The 18,872-nt window shown below is 33.9% G+C and overlaps 1 protein-coding gene across 6 annotated transcripts in view; it reads left to right on the top strand.

Moving 5' to 3' along the window:
- The window catches only part of Lingo2 (leucine rich repeat and Ig domain containing 2), a 1,122,715-nt gene that overhangs the window by 472,956 nt on the left and 630,887 nt on the right, over window positions 1-18,872 (top strand). For all 6 annotated transcript variants that reach the window (XM_078047735.1, XM_078047736.1, XM_078047731.1 and 3 more), the window contains one exon: window positions 10,061-10,141. The gene's annotated coding sequence lies outside the window, so the exon portion shown is untranslated. The remainder of the gene's footprint in view (window positions 1-10,060; window positions 10,142-18,872) is intronic.

Below are 18,872 nucleotides of genomic sequence, written 5' to 3'. Positions count from 1 at the left end.
TTTAATCACTCTTTCATTTAGCTGTATACTTTATATTAGAGGTCATGTGTTTTGCGATCCTTAATTCAAAGACATTTCATTGTGGGTATAGTTAAAATTTGAATTTCTTTTCAATTTATTTATTTTTTTAAATTAAGCTGGACACAGTGGTAAATGCCTTTAATTCCAGTGACTCTGGAGGCTAAGGCAGGAAGTTCAAAATTCAAGACCACCCTCAGCAACTTAGGGAGGCCCTAAGCAACTTATCGAGATCCTATCTCAAAATAAAAAATGAAATAGACTCAGAATGTGGCTCATGTGGTTAAACACCCCTGAGTTCAATCACTGATACACTCCATGTGTGATATTTCCACACATGCTTATTGCATTAGTTGGCCAAGTCAAACCACCCTCTTTCACCCTTCTCCACCCTTCTCATTAGTAATTAATGCTCTACTTCAAATTGACATTTTTAGCTTCCACATATGAGAAAGGACATGCAGTATTTTGTCTTTCCATGTATGGTTTATTTCACTTAATATATTGACCATTGTATATAATAATAAACACTTACCTGCCATAGAGATGGAAAACATATTCTATAAGTATTATTTATTATAAATTTATTCCTACTTTTCATTCTGTATGACTTACTAGTATTAAAAGTACCCAAAATAATCTAAAAGCTTATCAATATTCTTTATCAATATAGTTCAGTAGGCCCTTGAAAATTATTTTAAATGTTTAGCTAAGTATTTAGAATCACCAAAATTTTGTAATGTTTTAAAAGCTTCCAACCATAATGTTGGTAACACGAAATATAGAATTGCATCAATAATATGAAATCATCTTATAAAAGTATCTGGAAAAAATAAATAATGATATAAAGGAAAGTGATAGGAAAGTAAATTAAAACCTCCTCAAGATCCCTAAGTAATATTCCATATTAATAAGAACTATGTAAAAAGTCTAAAAGAGGACATACAAAAATGAATCCCTACTTTGCTTATGACTCTTTCATTAATAGAATACTCTCCAAAAGTGAAATTTAAAGCAAAGATCTGACAAGGCCATAGTCATGGAAATCAGATACCGTCCAGCAAATTTGGAACAGTTCAGAAAAATCTACTCTAGTTGGGTTGTATGAGCCCTTTCCAACTTCCCCCAAATCAGATTGGAATTCAGTGAGATCCTAGTGTTCAAGTGAATGAGCAGCATTATTGACAAAGACTGCCATCAGTCTTCAAACTCTTTTTTTTTAAAAGAAAAGTTTTTTATGTTATATATTTATTTTTGTGTGGTGCTAAGGATCAAACTCAGTGCCTTGCACATGCTAGGCAAATGCTGTACTGGTGAGCTACAGCGTTAGTCCCCAGAATTTTTCATTCTTCTTCTTTTTTTTTTTTTTTTTGGTACCAAGAATTGTACCCAGGGGTACTTAACCACTGGGCCACATCCCCAGCCCTTTTTTCTTCTTTTTCTTTTCTTTTCTTCTTTTTAAATTTAGAGACAGGGTCTTGCTATATTATTTAGGGTCCCCCTAAGTTGCTAATGCTGGCTTTTAACTTGTAATCCTCCTGCCTCAGCCTCCCAAGCCAGTGAGATTACAGGCATCGCCACTGCAGACTCGTTTCTTATAAAGCATTGCACCTCTGTTTTCTGGGACATCAGCTAGACTAAAATTGTTTTTTGAGTGACAAGTCAAATTTCCTCTATGGAGAGCCTGTTTATCTGTATTCTGCATTCTACTTTCTATTCATCACTGTTGATTTCTCTTTCAAAATGCTTTAAACACTATTTAGGCTAAATTAGTATAGTTAAAATAATGCATTTGGGGGAAGAAATATGACTCGAACTCAGGAACTGATTCAGTTAACATAGGTTTTACCCTCTAAATATGAGTCATCAGCTCCAGCAGCCAGATATTCCTTTCCCTGTTGAAGACTTTCTACCCCTTTCCATATCTGTGTTCCCTTCCTACTTTCTACTGTTCCCATTTCCCATTTTCCCTTCTTCTCTACCTGCATTCTGTAATAGGACTACCTGTGGTAGTGGAGGTTTGATAAGACACTTTGATAAGAGACTAGTGGAATGCCTATTTTAGGACATCAATATATAATTTCTTTATCCTTTACCAGAGGAAGAAGATTAAATGGGATGTTCCTTACAGTTTTTGGTTAACAACCTTCCAACAACTTTGTAAGGAGACAACTTTCCACTGCATCTGATAAAAGAGAATTTGGTATATGAATTTTTCCAGAGTACCAGCTCTCCCTGTTCATCTCTGTAGTCTCAGCCCTTCCCAAAGTATTTCTGTGATAAATACATGATGAATGAATTGATCCTTGAGAAATATTATTCAATATATTTTTAAATATCTTATATAAAGAACACTTCTGTCAGAAGAAATTAGGATCGGTCCATGATTTAAGTTGATGCCATAGGTCAAGTTTCTAAATAATACATAACAATATCTCTTTTTTGAAATTCAAAAAAGAAATAGTAAATTAAATACATCTATTGTCAAAAGGTTGTGTATGTTGACTAGAGATTAGCTCTGAGATATTAAAGAACTAAATCCTAAAATTCAAGTGAAATCACAAAAGACTCTGAACAACCAAAGCAATATTGTGCAAAAGAACAAAGCTGGAGGCATCATAATATCTGACTTCAAAATATCTTACAAAGCTGTAGTAACCAAAACAGCAGGGTGCTGGCATGAGAAACTGACATGTAGCCCAATGGAACAGAGTAGAAAGCCCAGAAATAAATCATTGCATTTAAAAACCAACTGATTTCCAATAAATGTACCAAGAACATGTGATGAAAAGAACAGAGTCTCTTCATGAAGTTGGCACAACTGGGTGTCCACATGAAGAAGAGAGAAAATGGACCATTTATTCACACCACCTACAAAAATCAACTTGAAATAGATTGAAAACATAAAGATAAGGAGCTGAGGGTAGAGCTGAATGGTACAGCTTACACTTAGCAGGTATGAGGCTCTGGGTATAATCCACAGCCCTAAAACGTAGGAAAAAAAGGTGTAAGATCTGATACTGTAAAACATTTAGGAAAAAAATAGTAGGAAAATCATCATGAGACTGGCCTGGGCAAAAGTTTTTATATGTGACCCTTAGCATATGCAAGAAATGGGAAAATATACAAATGGAGTACATCAAAAATCGTCAAAGAAAATAATCCACAGAGTGAAGAGTCACACTGTCAAATGGAAGAAAATATTTGCAAACTGTATATCTGATAAGAGGTTAATGTTCAAATTATATAAAGAACTAAACAACTCAATAATAAGAACATAAACCTATTAAAATTGAGCAAAACATCTGCATAAATATTTCTCAAAAGAAGATAAATTATCAACCAGTATATGAAAAAGACTCCACCTTAGTAATTATCAGACAATTGCAAAATAAAATCTCAATGTGATAATCATGTCACTCTAGTAAGAATGACTATTACCAGGGACTATGGTTGTGGCAGTGGCAGAGCGCTTGCCTCGCAAGTATGAAGCACTGGGTTAGATCCTCAGCACCACATAAAAATAAATAAATAAAATAAACTATTTTTAGTCCATCTATGACTAAAAATATATTTTTTAAATGACTGTTGTCAAAAAGAAGATAACATGTGGTGCAATGATGGGAAGAAAAGTAAATCCTTGCCCACTAGTAGAATAAATGTAAATTGATACAGCCTTTATGGAAAATACTAAGGAGATGCCTCAAGAATAAAAATAGAATTACCATATGATCCAGCATACCTACTATTGTGTATATAATCAAAAGATCTGAAATCAACATGTCAGAGACAACTGCACTCCTGAATTCCAATGCCCCTCACAATAGCCAAGATGGAATTATCAAGATAACAACATATGAAAGGACTAATACAATGGAATACTATTTAGTTTTCAAAAGGAAGGAAAGGCTGTCATTTGCAACAACATAGATGAACCTGGAGAACGTTACACTAAGGAAATAAGGCAGGCACAGAAATACAAATACCATAGGATCTCTCTCTCACAATTGAAATCTTTAAAAGTTGAACTCAAAGTAGTAAGAGTAGAATGGCAGTTATCAGCGGCTTTGATATGTGCATGGGGTTGGTAAAAGGATACAAAATTTCAGTTAAATAGGAAGAATAAATTCAGGAGATCTAAAGTACAATACTGGGACTATACTTAATAACACTGTATTATATTTTGGCACACTGTGAATGGAGCAGATTTTAAGCGTTCTCACCATAAAAAATGATATGTATGTGAATACAAATGTTAATTAACTCAATTTAGCCATTTCACAATACATTTAAAAGCATGCCATACATGATAAAACTATGCAATTTTGTATATTAAAATAAATATTTATATAAGTAAAAATGTTAAAATATAATAAAGGATCAAATAAATATTTATAAGGAAGTAGAACAAAGCAACTCAATCACTAGACTTTACTATGAAGACATTTTTTTAGTATTTTTATTCCCAAATATGTGCTAAAGTGGAGTTTTCAGGTGGTTACAAATCATCCTTATTATTACTATTGTGTGTAGGGAGTAATAGTTCCAAACATTATTATATACACAAATGTATACAGCTTTTTTATGTCAACCATATTTCAAAAAAGCATTTAAAAAGTAGGATATGAACCCTAGGTATCTAAAGTTATTCTTGGCTACAAGATTATATGCCTTTCTATGCTTTTTTTATTCTAAAGATTAGATTAGGCAGCAATAAGTTCCTGAGAAGCATCAGCAGGACATGCTTATTAATTATGCATTAGAAGATCACATCTTTAAAACAGCAATTCAAGGAAATCAGAACTAAAGTTACAAGATGAATTATGTTGGAATCTGAGTTTTAAGAGTTTCTTGGAGAAAAGTCTAGCCCCAAGGAACCATGTTGTAGCTTTGATAATGGTGAAGAGTTTTTTTTTTAAACTCAGAAAGATTATATCAGAAACTTTTCCTAAGAGTCATTGAAGTTTTTGTATTCATGAATTACCAAATATGCTAATCATGAAAAGAGATAAGACAGCCTACCATTTTTTTAATAAAGTTTCACAGTAATTTCTCAAATAGCTTTGAATGGAGAAACAGCTGAATGGATACAATATGAAGATTTCTGTTATATCTGGTGAATCTTCCCTACAAGTATAGCAAACTACCACATATTATATAATTTTGTGGACATCAAAAACTTACCTTCCCCCAATGGATGATCTATAGTATATACTCTTTTAAAGAGTTCTTTCTTTTAACAACTAGGAAACCTGCATTTAATCAACCAAATCCCTAAATAAATATTTTCCTAGTGTTTTTTAAGCAGAGTACTGTTAGAGGCACAAAGTTTTTCATAGTAACAATATGGCTGTGGTTCCTGTTCCCCTTGAGGTTGCATATTTATGAGAAAGGCATAAACATAATCAAATAATTATTCAGGTAAATATAATTTTTCTGAATCATGACTGCCACATTTCTTGAACACTTGATGTGTTCCGAGTGCTTAGCCATGTTAATTTGTATAGTCCTCATAACCATCTCTTAAGGTATATCATTTTCTATCTTTTTTATACATAAGGGAATGGTAGCACAGCAAGGATAAGCAGCTTCAGTCTGGCAGGTGTTTCCTTCAGGATTCAAAGATAGTAGGTCTGGGTAGAAATCTTAGGCTCAAAACCATGATGTTATTCTGATAAACAACATGGAGAAAAATCCCAGGAAGCCATAGTAGAATATAGAAAGGGCCTTCCAACTAGAATGAGGTATGAGGCTGAAACCTAAAGAAGGGTGGAAATGACAAGGTAGAAGTGGGGAGAGGATTGTTCTAACAAAGACAGCCGACAAGTAAGGGCCTTGAAATAGAGGGAAGCTGTCAGCACAGATGGGCACTGGTGAAGAAGAACATGGTGCTGAAAGATTGGCTGTGAACACACCAGGCAGGGCCTTTTAGGTCAGGGATAAAATAGAAAGAATAAAAAAATACATAAAGCCCTTATATCTGCATCTGATAAAAGAGAATTTGGTATATGAATATATATATAATGGAAAAAAAATTCATGGAGATTTATGTTTCAACTGATGGTTTTAAGATAATTCTGACTGAAATGTAGAGAATGGATTGGAAAGACAATATGACAAGCAGAAAAGACTATCTAGGAGACTTTGGAGTACTCCAAGAGAAAGAGAATAGATTGTACTGCAGCCAACAGGGAACCGGTTAACAGATGGATTCAGGATGCATCTGGGAAGATGAGAGAGGAGGAGGGACACAGAACAGCTCAGGATATTGGTTTCTGGATTTTGGTCTTATTGCCTGATGTTCCCAGCATTAGAATTAATATCAACAGTTTCTCTCGAAATCCTCTGTCAAAATGGACCTATAGTAAATGTAATTACAATGGATTTTTTCTTTACTGTTATAATTTATTAAATGACTCTTGCATAGAATAAGACTTGAATGAATATGCACATAGGCAGTTTTAGCTAGAACTCAGGTGACTTGGGCTGAATGGAGAGAGTACTGGATGATGTAGTTGATGGTTAGGAAGGAAGGTGTGAATCCAGTGAAAATATATACCACATCTAGCTAGCTTCCCTGCTTAGTGTGGATGCTACTTGTACTTTCCAGCTGAGATGTGCAGAACCACCAAGTGCATGCAAGTTTCCTTATTTACTAATTCCCTCATATGACAGATATTTTTGGAGTACTGGTTTATTACATATTTGGTACTCTACCAGATGTTGTGAAGACATGGTAAACCAAATAGGCACAGCTCATGCCTTCAGAGATGGGTCTCTGTTATTTTTCACTAAACTGTTTCTACTACCTCACATATATGTCTATGGTTTGATATGTTGTGTTTAAGTGTGGTTAATATGGTTAAGGATAACTTATGTGGAATTGTTATTAGAATTTCACTATCGATATCTTTAATCAGCTGTCCTATAGCAATTGCTATAGCTCAAGCTCTGGAGTATACAGATATTTTGTTTAAATCCCAGCTCTGTCATTTTCTTAATCTCTCTGAAGCTGCTTTGGGATTGTGCTCTGTCTCACTGTGCTTTCACTGGGGATAAAAATAATATGTTGGGATTGGTTTGAGAATTAAGTGAGGAAGTAGGTGCAGAGTACTTATAACAGTCTTATGAATATGATTATTCATTCAGTAAATATTATTATTTAAATGGCTATAAGGTACAAAAATTGTTGTGTATGTTACATGTGCAATTTAAAGAGATACAGTTCATAGAACTATCTTTTAAGACAAAGAAAGTATGTGGTCTACTAGCAAAATATGCAATTGTAGTAAAATTTCAACTTTTTAAAAGTTCAGTCAGAATGAAAAGTTTTAACTTGATTGACCTAATAAAAAGTGAACAGTTTATTGCTATCACACTTGGGTTTTGAAAGATTAAAGCAAATAAAAATGCTGATAATCCTTATCATGTACATCTCTAAGAAAGCCAAGAACAAAGGGAAATGTGTGCCACCAAAGCAATCCAGAGCAAAATCCTCATCATTCTGTTGGGAGCCATAAACCTGAGCAGTTTAAAACCAGGCAACTTAAAGTAGAATCAAAAATGTCTTTTTTTATTACTGTTTTTTCTCTATTGAAAAGCCAGCAATGTGTACTCCATGCTAAAATAGGATACAGTAGACTTAAAGTGCAAGATTCTCTTTTGGTATGGTTTGCAGGATTCTATAAGTGGAATATATACAGAGAATCAAACAATGCTATCATTATATTTTATTTGTTTTAACTTGGAAAATATGTTTTAATATTAAAAATTTTTTATTAATAATAATCAAAATTACTCAGTGAATACATTTTTCTATCTTTTCTGTCTTCCCTTATTGCTCTAGTATACTGTATAACTAATATATTAAACTTATAAATATGTAGCTCAATTCTTAGTAGAAGTTTTGTTATTTTGTGCCATTAAAATTAAGAATTATATAGGTATGTTGTTATGTTAGAATTAAGATTGGATGAATGGCATATTCCATTTTATTTATCCTAATGAAAAAGTAATGTTGAATTAATATGTGTCCAGGAACTGTCATTTCTATTATATCAATTTGTTATAAATATATTAATTCAATCAGATTTGTACAAAATTACCTTGTTTAAAATATAAAATATCCTATTTTCTTGAACCTTCTAGTATAAATCTAAACTTTAGAATTAATGGAAAAACATGCTGTGTTGTATTTTAATAGCATCCTTTAAATAAAGGGCCAAAATAACAAATAAAAAAAGGAAATCTTTTATTTAGAACTTCACTTTTATTTAACAACCACAAAATGTTGATAACAAAACATTTAAATCATCCAGTTCTTGTCGCCTGCATATTAATTTAATTATATCCCTCAAAATGCTAGAATGGAAGTTTTAAGAAACTAGAAAATAGGTTTTGTTTAATAAGTTTCCATATACATACATATACATATATATATATAATACATGACACATTAATTTTTCATACATAATTTATACATTTAATAATATTCTAAGCAAATTAAAATTATAGATCCTAACATTCAGATGGAAATACTTTATCTTCTGGAACATGCATCTTTCAGCTTAGGATTTGTATACTGACCTATCTATCTATCCATCTATCTATGAGATAATGGTAATTATCTCCAAAGTGTGACATTGTGCATGTCCTGATTATTAAATATGGGTAGATGAAAGCACCTAATACAACGCTTGTTACTGTGAGCTTTCATTAACATTGAAGGTTTAACAAAAGGAAGAGAAAAACACATAGGAGATGTAGGCATATATATTTATGTATTTATTTATATATTTATTTACTTATTTATTTCCCATAAGTAGCTTTTAAAAACATTGGATCGGTTAATGTATTTTGCACCCAGCTCTGAAAGCTTGACTTCTTATTATGGCTTCTCATAATGGAATAAGAAGATACTCATTTATATTTGTTCTAACATGCTACATGTGCCTTGACAAAGCTATACTTCTTATTTAGGACTAAAATTTTCCCTCAATCATTTCCCTGCCCATGTTGACCTTCTTTGGTACCCATAGCTTACAGAATTATAGAAATGGATGGGATGTGGACAGGGGAAATAGAAAGATGTCCATGGTTCTGACTGACTGGCATTTGTGCCTGAATGTACAAGCAAGTATGTGAGACTTGGAGGGGATCAGGATGCAGAAGAGGAATGCAACACATTTCCCAATCTGCCCTAACAGTCTATTTATGGTGTACATTCAGAAGAAAAAATGGAGAGGAGAAAAATACATGTTTCTGTTATGTATCATTTTATTGCTCTTCTGGAAGTAGATGCTATTTTTATAAAGAGTTACTTCCACAGATAATTGAAATAAATTACAAAAGTTGAGTTATTATGGAATTTTTACTGTATGTCCTGGATATTACTTTATTATTTTGGAAATTCTTCTTAATTTATATCCCTTAGTTTCCTGGAGAACACTCACAAAATGTGAAATATGATAAGTCATCCATTAGGTAAATCACCCGTTCGATAAGCTCATATCAACTTATAAAACAGATGACTATCATTTCCCACATTTTATGAACCTGCTTCAGGAAGATTATGGGATATAAAGTAAGAATTCTACCTAGCATCTTGATAAAGAAAGCAATGGTAAAAACTGGGTGAGAAGACCAAATTCTCTACTTCTTATAACTCACTGTTATGACTAGAAAAATGTTTAAGTGGGGATGCATATATAATAAGAAAGCATTTCAATTACAAATGCTTTTGTTTTCATAATACAACAACCTTCCTCTGTAAAATAACATGAAATTGAGTGGTTTTATTTATTTATTTTTTTGCAGTGCTTCATAATCTAGAGTCTATTTTAGTGTTTTGGAAGTCCCAGACAGACATAATTTTCATTGCTGTGTTGTACATTTAACAAGAACTACGATAACAGCAATACACAGGGAGTGCTTTTTAAATGGCAGTGTGGAGTGATAATAAAAAATTCATAGTTAATCACCATCATTTTACAAAGACATAGATTGCTCTGAATATTATCTTTCACCTTCTTTTCATTTATAGGAATTGAAGAGTGCCGCCAGAAAGCTGCATCATGAGCTGCTTGTGCTTCTGAAGTGTCCAGTGGATTTTTACTCATAAGACGTATGTGTCATTTTTATTTTAATTGTATTTTGGGGACAAAATGAAATAGTATTTTGTGTCTTAAAATTTACTCTCTTTACAAATAGAAGGTAGGTAATTTTATTTCATTATATTTTTCATTAAGCAATCCCTTTAGTTTATGAGCCCCAAAGGGACTGGAGGAAGTTATTGGAATATTGGGAATACACTGCTGGGCTTGTATTGTATCTGTCTATGTGATATATTTAATACAGTCTGTATACTGTTTATATTTGGTAAATGTTACTTCTGTCCTTTAAGACACTATTTTAACATATTCAAATGTTGCACAGAATGTGTGATTGCTGAAGATATTTCTTTATTAATACTATGGCATATGTATGTGATATAGTACGGATATAGGAGATAAAAATATTATAAATTTAAAGTGCAAATTGAGTTACCTCTGGATGTCTTTCTCCCTATTAGTCTTAATAGGACTAGTAGCCATCAGTATGATGTGTATGTGTACGTGGGTGACTTTCTTATTGTTTTTCTCCCTTTCTTGGCTTGTGGTCTTTTACTATGCATTACAGATATGAGTATGTGTAGTGTGTGTGTGTGAGTGTGTGTGTGTGTGTGTGTGTTTTCAGTTGTTGGATTATATATTGAAGCATTTCCAATCACTTTTTTTCTTCTTACAACCTAAAATTATAGAGAAAGGAATTGAATCCAGTGTTGCCTAGAAAGGTAAGGCATACCTAGTAACTTAAGAAATGTCTCACTTAATTCAACTAAAGGGAGACACATGGAACTGCATCACTAAAAACCGAAGCAGTCACATAAAATTTTCTTCTGAAAAAATACATTTTTCTTGAAAGAGAACATGCCTATTTGTAGCTGGTTTCATGTGTCTCAAATATTAGCAGCAAAGAAGGAATGACACGTGCATAAATGGTCTACCCAGATTCAAATGTGAGTGCACACACAAAAATGTACACACACACACACATACACACACACACTAGTCTATAGGAGCATATCAGGGTCCAAAGGAAACTGACACTCTCCATGCATAGAAATATATCTTGAGTGAAAAAAAGAAAAATAAATTGATTTCCAGAAATAATGGGGAGAATTTAGATGCAAAATGCATCTAAATTTAAAATAAAAGCATCATTGATAAAATTTAAATCTTGAACTGCACAGTGAGGCATATGGCTTCCATTTTACAGGTCTCTATTATGTTAACTTGGATGAGATAATAGGGAAAGAATTGACTGTCACGTGAAGAAAATTAGGGAAAACTGCTAATTTGCACAGCACAAAACTGTCTGTCATTTGCAGGGCTCTTCCAATCAAAAAGAATATTTAATGGCACTTAAAATATGATAAATGTGAAATGATTTGAAGGCACTGTGAAATGTAATTGCTTCTTTGAATATTTCTTTGAATACTCTTTCATAGTTCCTTTAGTCAGTGTAAGTAATCCTGGTAAGTTAACCTCTTTTTTTCTGCTGTAAAATGTATGTGAAGTTCTACTGTCTGTCTCCTATTGTGAAACCAAGAACACTGGCCATTTTCTGATGTACCTTGACAGAATATAGGAAGGCACTGTTTTTTCTTTATCAGCTAAAAGTGAAACACACATTATTAGTTTATGAAATTATTAGATGTTACTTATAAAATTAATATTTCATGTGATTTAGAAGGGATTCTTAAGTATTATCAAATCCATATGCAAATTTTTCTATACGGAGAACTTCCATTTTTAACAAAAGTGTAAATGAAATGAAAAGATTAGTCCCCTATCCTCTAGGATCTTATTCTAACAATTAAGCTCACTTGCACATTCATTTTCAGTCCCTTCTTCCTGAAACACTGGTCCTCTTTCCTTTGTCTACACAGTCAAGTCTTTATATGAAATGATAAAGGAGATGATAACTTTTCCCCTACTCCCAGGTACTGAGTTAATTAGTAGCCTTCAACAATGAGAGAGAGAGAGAGAGAGAGAGAGAGAGAGAGAGAGAGAGAGAGAGAGAGAGAGAGAACATATCTTTATTTCCTCAAAATCTTTTTGGAAGAGTTTATAAAGGTACCCAAGAATGCTTTCCCATAATACTAGTTAAGAAATAAAAGTATTGTGAATATTGCAGATATATTACATGATTCAAACTTAGAAGGTAATTATTGCCAATGTGACAGCTAACGTGCAATGGGAATGCAGACAGCATTAACATGTGCTTCAGAGAAGGGGTGGTAAAATAAATCAGTATTCTGAATAGAACATGCCCAAAAGCTCAGTACAAACTGAAGAAGAACATAGTAATGAATTTGAGATTTCAAAAGACTGAGTATGGCTTATTTATAGAAGACAAGATTTTAAAGCATTTGAGATAATGATTATTCCCTATAAATATTTTTATCAATATCAGGTGAAAAAGAGATTAGACTTATATATATATATATATATATATATATATATATATATATATTTGTGTCTCTAAGGGAGACCCCAGAACATTGGGATATGATGGGACCTAATGCAGTAATTTTAACATCCTTCCTTATGGGTTTAATTTAATTAAAAATTAAAATAATGCAGAAAATGAAAAATCCCATTAAAACTAAAATTTTTCCCTAAATAGTTTGAGAATCCTGACTCTAGAGATGTCAGTTGGTGTTTTAGCATGGCGACTGCTTGCAGACCAGTGTTGGAAAAGATGACAGTTCTTGTCTGTCATTACTCTATTATTCCTTGGTGTTTTTTTTATACAGGGAAATAGCCTTTATATGCATTATTATGTCATCAGATAGGAAGCCAAGGAGGTCCTTCAGAAATGGGATTTCAGTTTCGTACTAACAGTTCTGTGTGTGGGGGGGGGGTGGGGTGGGGTGGGAAGTGGTACTGGGGATTTTACCACCAAGCTCTATCCCCAGCCCTATTTATTAATAAATTTATTTTATTTTGAGGCAGGGTCTCACTAAGTTGCTTGGGACCTCCCTAAATTGTTGAAGATGGCCTCAGACTTGCATTCCTCCTGTCTCAGTCTCTGGAGCTGCTGGGCTTCTTAAAAGAATTTCAAACCAAGATTTATTCAGGGAAGTGAGTAGATTTATTCAGAAAAGCAAACAATAGAGTGGGCAACAAACTCAAAGAGCAAAGAAGAAGGAGTGCAGGGAGACATGCCTTGGGCTCTTCGTTTTAAGAAAACTCTAAATAGTGAACATGGGAAGTAAAAGTGGGTGATGTCCACTGAGTGGGCTCAGTTGTCTTCATCATGAAGCACAGGGCAGGTCAAGGTGAACTAGTTCTTTCAGGGTCCCTAAATTAATCTCATCCAGCCAACAGATGTTTAAAATATACCCATAAATCTCCAATAGTATTTCCCTCGGCTTTATTTAGTCTAAAGAAAATACATAGTGTAAGTTAGCAGTGTATGTTGGTTTTTATTTATTTATTTTTGGTAAGATTTTAGGCTTGGAAGAAAATAGACTCAGGGAGCAAAGATGAGGGTGTTCATAGAGCTTCTTAGATTTAAAATTATAGTTTCTTTTTCCTACTCTGTTAGTCTCTTTTCTGTCTCTCTTTATGTTTTTCTCTCCTATTTCAATTAGATCATTTTATTTAATACTCAACACTATTTATGTAACTCAATTCTATTTGACATTGACTTTGTTTTATGCTCCTTGTTTTTTTTAATTTAAGGGGATCATTATGTAAAGAAATTTATTTTAAGGAAAAATGATGACATGATTCTCTTTTAATTCTATCACTAACTAGGATATGAACTTGAAGACAACAATTCACTGTCATTTAGTTCATCTGCAAAATAACAGGGCAAAGTAAAATAAACTCAAGATTCTTTCCAGCTTCTAAAGTCTATTAGTTTTATCTATCTGGCAAAAGCTGTTGAAAGAAAGACAGACTTCTTCATTGGTTACACTCCCAGGCCCAGACTTAGTAGTCCTCCATCCTTACTCAATAGATAGGTCTCTTTGGCAGTTTTCATGAAGTGTCTGGGCTTAGTTTACAAGTATGTGACCAGAGGAAATTAAAGTTAATGCTCACATCACTGAGGTTTTTTGAGGTTGATGTCAAACCAATGATTGTAAGAGAGAATGATTTAAAATAAATCCTCAAAAACTATATGATTGGCTCTTGCAATCACTTTGAATTAGAGCCCAATGATTATTGAGTTAACTAGGAATACATTCAGAATATATATAATACGTTACAGTGTAGATTGAAATTAAATATTTTAAAGGTACTCTATTATTTTTTTTTAGTGATTTAGCGTTGTGACTAGGATCAGATGTTGACTTCTCGTCAGACTTCTGTGTAAGTTATCTATAAAAGCATAGGTTTTTTTTTCCCCCTGAGGAAGTCCTTGGCATTATTTTATAGATCCCCTTTTGTGTTCCTCTGTGTAAGTACAATAGTAGCCTGTTCAGGAACTTGTTCTGGTGAGGCATCTAAACTTCTGAGAGTTTCCAAATGTATGTATTTTTTTTTAACAATGGATATGGCCTTAAGAGGAACAACAAGCATTTGTGGTCTGGTACTCATTCTAGAATATATATCTCAAAATCTCGGCAAGCCAGTGTGGATCAGCAATGTAGTTTCAAAATACAGTTGTGAGGGAAGATGGTCCAAATGACATGAATCCTTTTCATTCATCCACATAGCTTAAATTTTATCAATGGTTTCAGCAAGACTGTTAAAATCTTTGTATTTACTCTGTAGAAGTGTTTGCACTGAAGCACAGCTTGAATCGATGCCATCAGCTTACATTGATTTGTGTTATAGATGCTAGAAACCCATGCTGCATTTGCTATAGTAATGCTATTCATGTCATGGCTTTCTTCATCCTTCATAAAATTTCTCCTTTAAAGAGACTATGGGATATATTTTCCTCAAATCTCAACACTCAAATGGCAGGGATTTTTCTGAAAATAAATTAATTTTAACTTATGATTCTATTGGATTATGTAATAACTTTACTTGCATGTGTGTGGAGAGTACTAGGAATCTCAGAACCAAATATGATGTACATGATTGACAAGTAAATAGTATCTAATGGCATTCATGGGAGTGAAACATAACTGCTTTGGAATCAGTCTAGGAGTGTGTCTCATTTCTTTGCCTTGTATGGAGGGCATATTTGATCATGATGTCACCACATATTTTTCTTTAGTGCTTATGTTATGGTGTTATGAAGATTAAACAAGATAATTATAGTATATTGGCATACATATCTGTTAAATGTTAAGAAGATACCAAATTTTCCATCACCAGTCTTAGCCTACCAAAATAAATATGTATACTTGTATTCATTCAATAACTCTTTGTTGAGCAACTATTATGTTCAGTTATCACCATCTGTATGTGAGTGAACAATATAGAGGAGATCGTTGTTATAGGGTTTATGCTCTAAGTGAAGCTTATTAATAATAAAACTATGTGAAAGAAAATCTTCAACTATGGTAAGAATAAACTGGAAGTAAAACAATTTGAGAGCCTGAGGCACTACTTTGAATTGTCAAGGAAGGACCCACTATAGATATGACATTTTAAGTTGAAGCATGAATGATAAGAAGGTCAACATAACTGACTATGGTGGATTATTCCTGTAATCCCAGCTACTTTGGTGACTGAGGCAAAAGGATCACAAGTTCAAGACTAGCATCTACAATTTAGTGAGGTCCTAAGAAACTTAGTGAGACCCTATCTAAAAATAAATAAAAGGCTGGGATATGACTCAGTGGTAAAACACCCTGGGTTAAATTCCCAGTACCAAAAAAAGAAAAAGTCAGTATCTGCAATATTTGTGTGTGCTAAGTCATTTTTTCATCACTATAACCAAAAATACTAGGCAAGAACAACACGTAGATTAGGAAATTTTATTTGGGGCTCATAGTTTCAGAGGTTCATTCCATGACTAGCCATTTCCATTGCTCTGGGGCTGAGGTGAGGCAAAATATCATGGTGGGAGTGGGTGGCAGAGAAAAGATGCTCAGTTCACAGCAGCTGGGAAGCAGAGGGTGAGTGGGAGAGAAGGAGCACAAAAGAAGTCAGGGTCAAAATATAATCCCCAAGAGTATACTCTCAGGGACCCACTTCCTCCAACCATGCCCCACCTGCCTGGATTCATCACCTAGTTGTCCACTCAAGTTATTAATCCATGAGATTGTTTAATCCACTGATGAGGTTACATCTCTCATAATCTAATGATTTCATTTGTGACCATTCCTGCATTGCCACATGACTTTTTTTTTTTTTTTTTTTTTTTTGCAGGGAGGGGGGTGATACCTGGGATTGAACTCAGGGGCACTTGACCACGGAGCCACATCCTCAGCCCTATTTTTATATTTTATTTAGAAACAGGTTCTACTGAGTTGCTTAGCACCTCACTATTTTTTTCCCCTGAGGCTGGCTTTAAACTCACAATCCTCCTACCTCAGCCTCCTGAGCCCCTGGGATTATAAGCGTATTCCACTGTGTCCAGTTTACCACATGACCTTTTTGCGGGGGATATTTTATATATAAACCATAACACTGTGCAGTATCTGTAGGAAGAGTTTTCAGGGAGAAGGAAAATCTAATCTCCAAGAAGAGGAGACAAGAATCATATTGCCGAGATGCCAGGGTGCTGTGTTATTCCCATCCAGTGAAAGTTTGTACCTAACCTAGGAGTGGGTGTAGAGGTCTTTCAGACTTCTAATCCAGACCCTGGTTCCAAGTCAGTGTATCACAGCTCTCTGTATTCACATTTAGGCCTAAAGGAAGAGTTTAAGAAATTGAACTTTTCCCTCCTTTATCATTGTCTCTTATAGATAGCTTCCTCAGAAGTTATACAGTACTGTGGTTTGAGGAAGAAGTCCCAACATTCACTATTCCCCTAGAGGTCAATCTTACACGATTTTGAGTAGGTACACATTTAATCTCTAGCATTATTGTATCTGTTTTAAATTATTTTCTTATTTTTTTTCTTATTTTTATCCTGTTTCAAAAACAACTTAGTAAGCCATTTGTAAATCCTTTTAGCACTAAGGCAGACCACAATATGCTCTCTCAGTATAAACATTTAATCCTTGCTCCTATTTATTTACTGTCCCATAGTACCCACTGATAGCATTTTCAGTCTGTATGCACATTGCTGCCTCATCAGTCTTAATAAGGGACTTGAATTCCTCAGGTCTCCTTACACTCACCAGTTCAGGTCTGATTTGAAGTTGATTATTAGAGCAATGGGGGCCTACCTTTTGTGTTTCCATATGCATTTCATGAGCATGAAACTAGATTTTTGATTCTTTTATGACTTAGCAATTATCTTCACTGCACAACAGAGACAAGAGAGGAGGTAATATTTAAAATTACTTTTTATAATATTTCATGTACTCTTTGTATACCACTTGTATTTTCAGTGATCAATGATTTATTGAAAGAAGGCAACATTATTATATATAGATATTTTAGAGACATGAGGTAGAAGGTTTTTTCCCCCCAATTTTTGCTTTGCATCCTTTCCAGGGCCCTCCCAGCATTCTGCTCACGGTCAGAGTTGAATTGCATTGATTTAGGTTTGTGTCATTCCTACAGGGCATGCAGGACAGGTAATCAAAATACAACTGCACCCTGACAGGCCGGCAGTGTGTTCTTCCACCAGAAAAGAAGCTTGAAGTGAATTTAGGTGACTTTTTTTTCTTAGTCTGACAGGTACAATTCCTGACCTATATTTATATCTATATCTTCCCAGTTGCAGAAAATACTAGGAAAAAAACAAGTAAATCTCTTATGAATTCTTGCACTCTTATCCTTGGTATGTGAAACTTTGTTCATATTCTTGTAATATAGCTCTGTAAAAGTTGAGTTGACCCTAGAAAAGGCATAGTTTAGTCATTTAGAATACTGGAGATCAAAGTCTTAGTCTACTGAGGGATTGGAAGTTTAAATGGTTATGCATCTCTGGGGAAATAGGAAGACATATTATTGTGTTAATATTCATTTGGTAACCTGTGTAATTCTTGCTGTGTGACAGACAATGTTTTAAGCATGTAACAATATTTATGTAATTAATCCCTATTTTAGCTCCTTTCTGCAGATTTAAAAAAATATGGAAGAAGGATTAGTGGTTTACCCAACCAAGATCACATGAGTGATTAAATGTGGTCAATATTTACATGACTCTGGGAAACCTATTTGCATTATGTTGCATATAAGAATGCATTTACATAAAGAGGCCAACAATATAAGAATGTTTCTTGAGAACACAGAGGCAGCAATGACAGTGATGTTGTCTTATCAGAACTGAAAATGGTCCTTTCTATGTGCTCCTCAAAGTCTCCCATCACTTGGCAGTTATGTGAGGAGTAACTTTAGAGATGGGAAAAAAGTTGATGAATAGGAATTTTTTAAGCCTGCATAAGAAATCCTTAGAGAGAGTAATAAAAAAGCATCAGTTCCTTTTACTTGCAGGCTAAATAATTTTGCCATCCCATCTAAATTTTCCCCTCAGACAGGGGTATAAGTAAGATTAATCTCAGCAGGACTCTGGTAAACCTATTTGCATCTGGCTCCCTCTGGATTCTGATTACATTTTGCCCTCTGTTGTGTGACACCTAGCATCCTTAGAATCTCTTTATGACTCTGAGTGCATGCTCCACATGTAATTTACAGCAGCATTAACAGAGTTCAACACCTAATTAATTCACCAATCAGCTGTCAGAGCCTGTGATCTTTTCCTAGTTCACTGTTGAGTTCCCTGTGGGA

The sequence above is a fragment of the Ictidomys tridecemlineatus genome, chromosome 4 (genome assembly GCF_052094955.1).
Source record: "Ictidomys tridecemlineatus isolate mIctTri1 chromosome 4, mIctTri1.hap1, whole genome shotgun sequence".
NCBI classification, from domain to species: domain Eukaryota; kingdom Metazoa; phylum Chordata; class Mammalia; order Rodentia; family Sciuridae; genus Ictidomys; species Ictidomys tridecemlineatus.
Note: the sequence above shows the minus strand (reverse complement) of the source record. Positions and strands in the feature narration are given on the sequence as shown.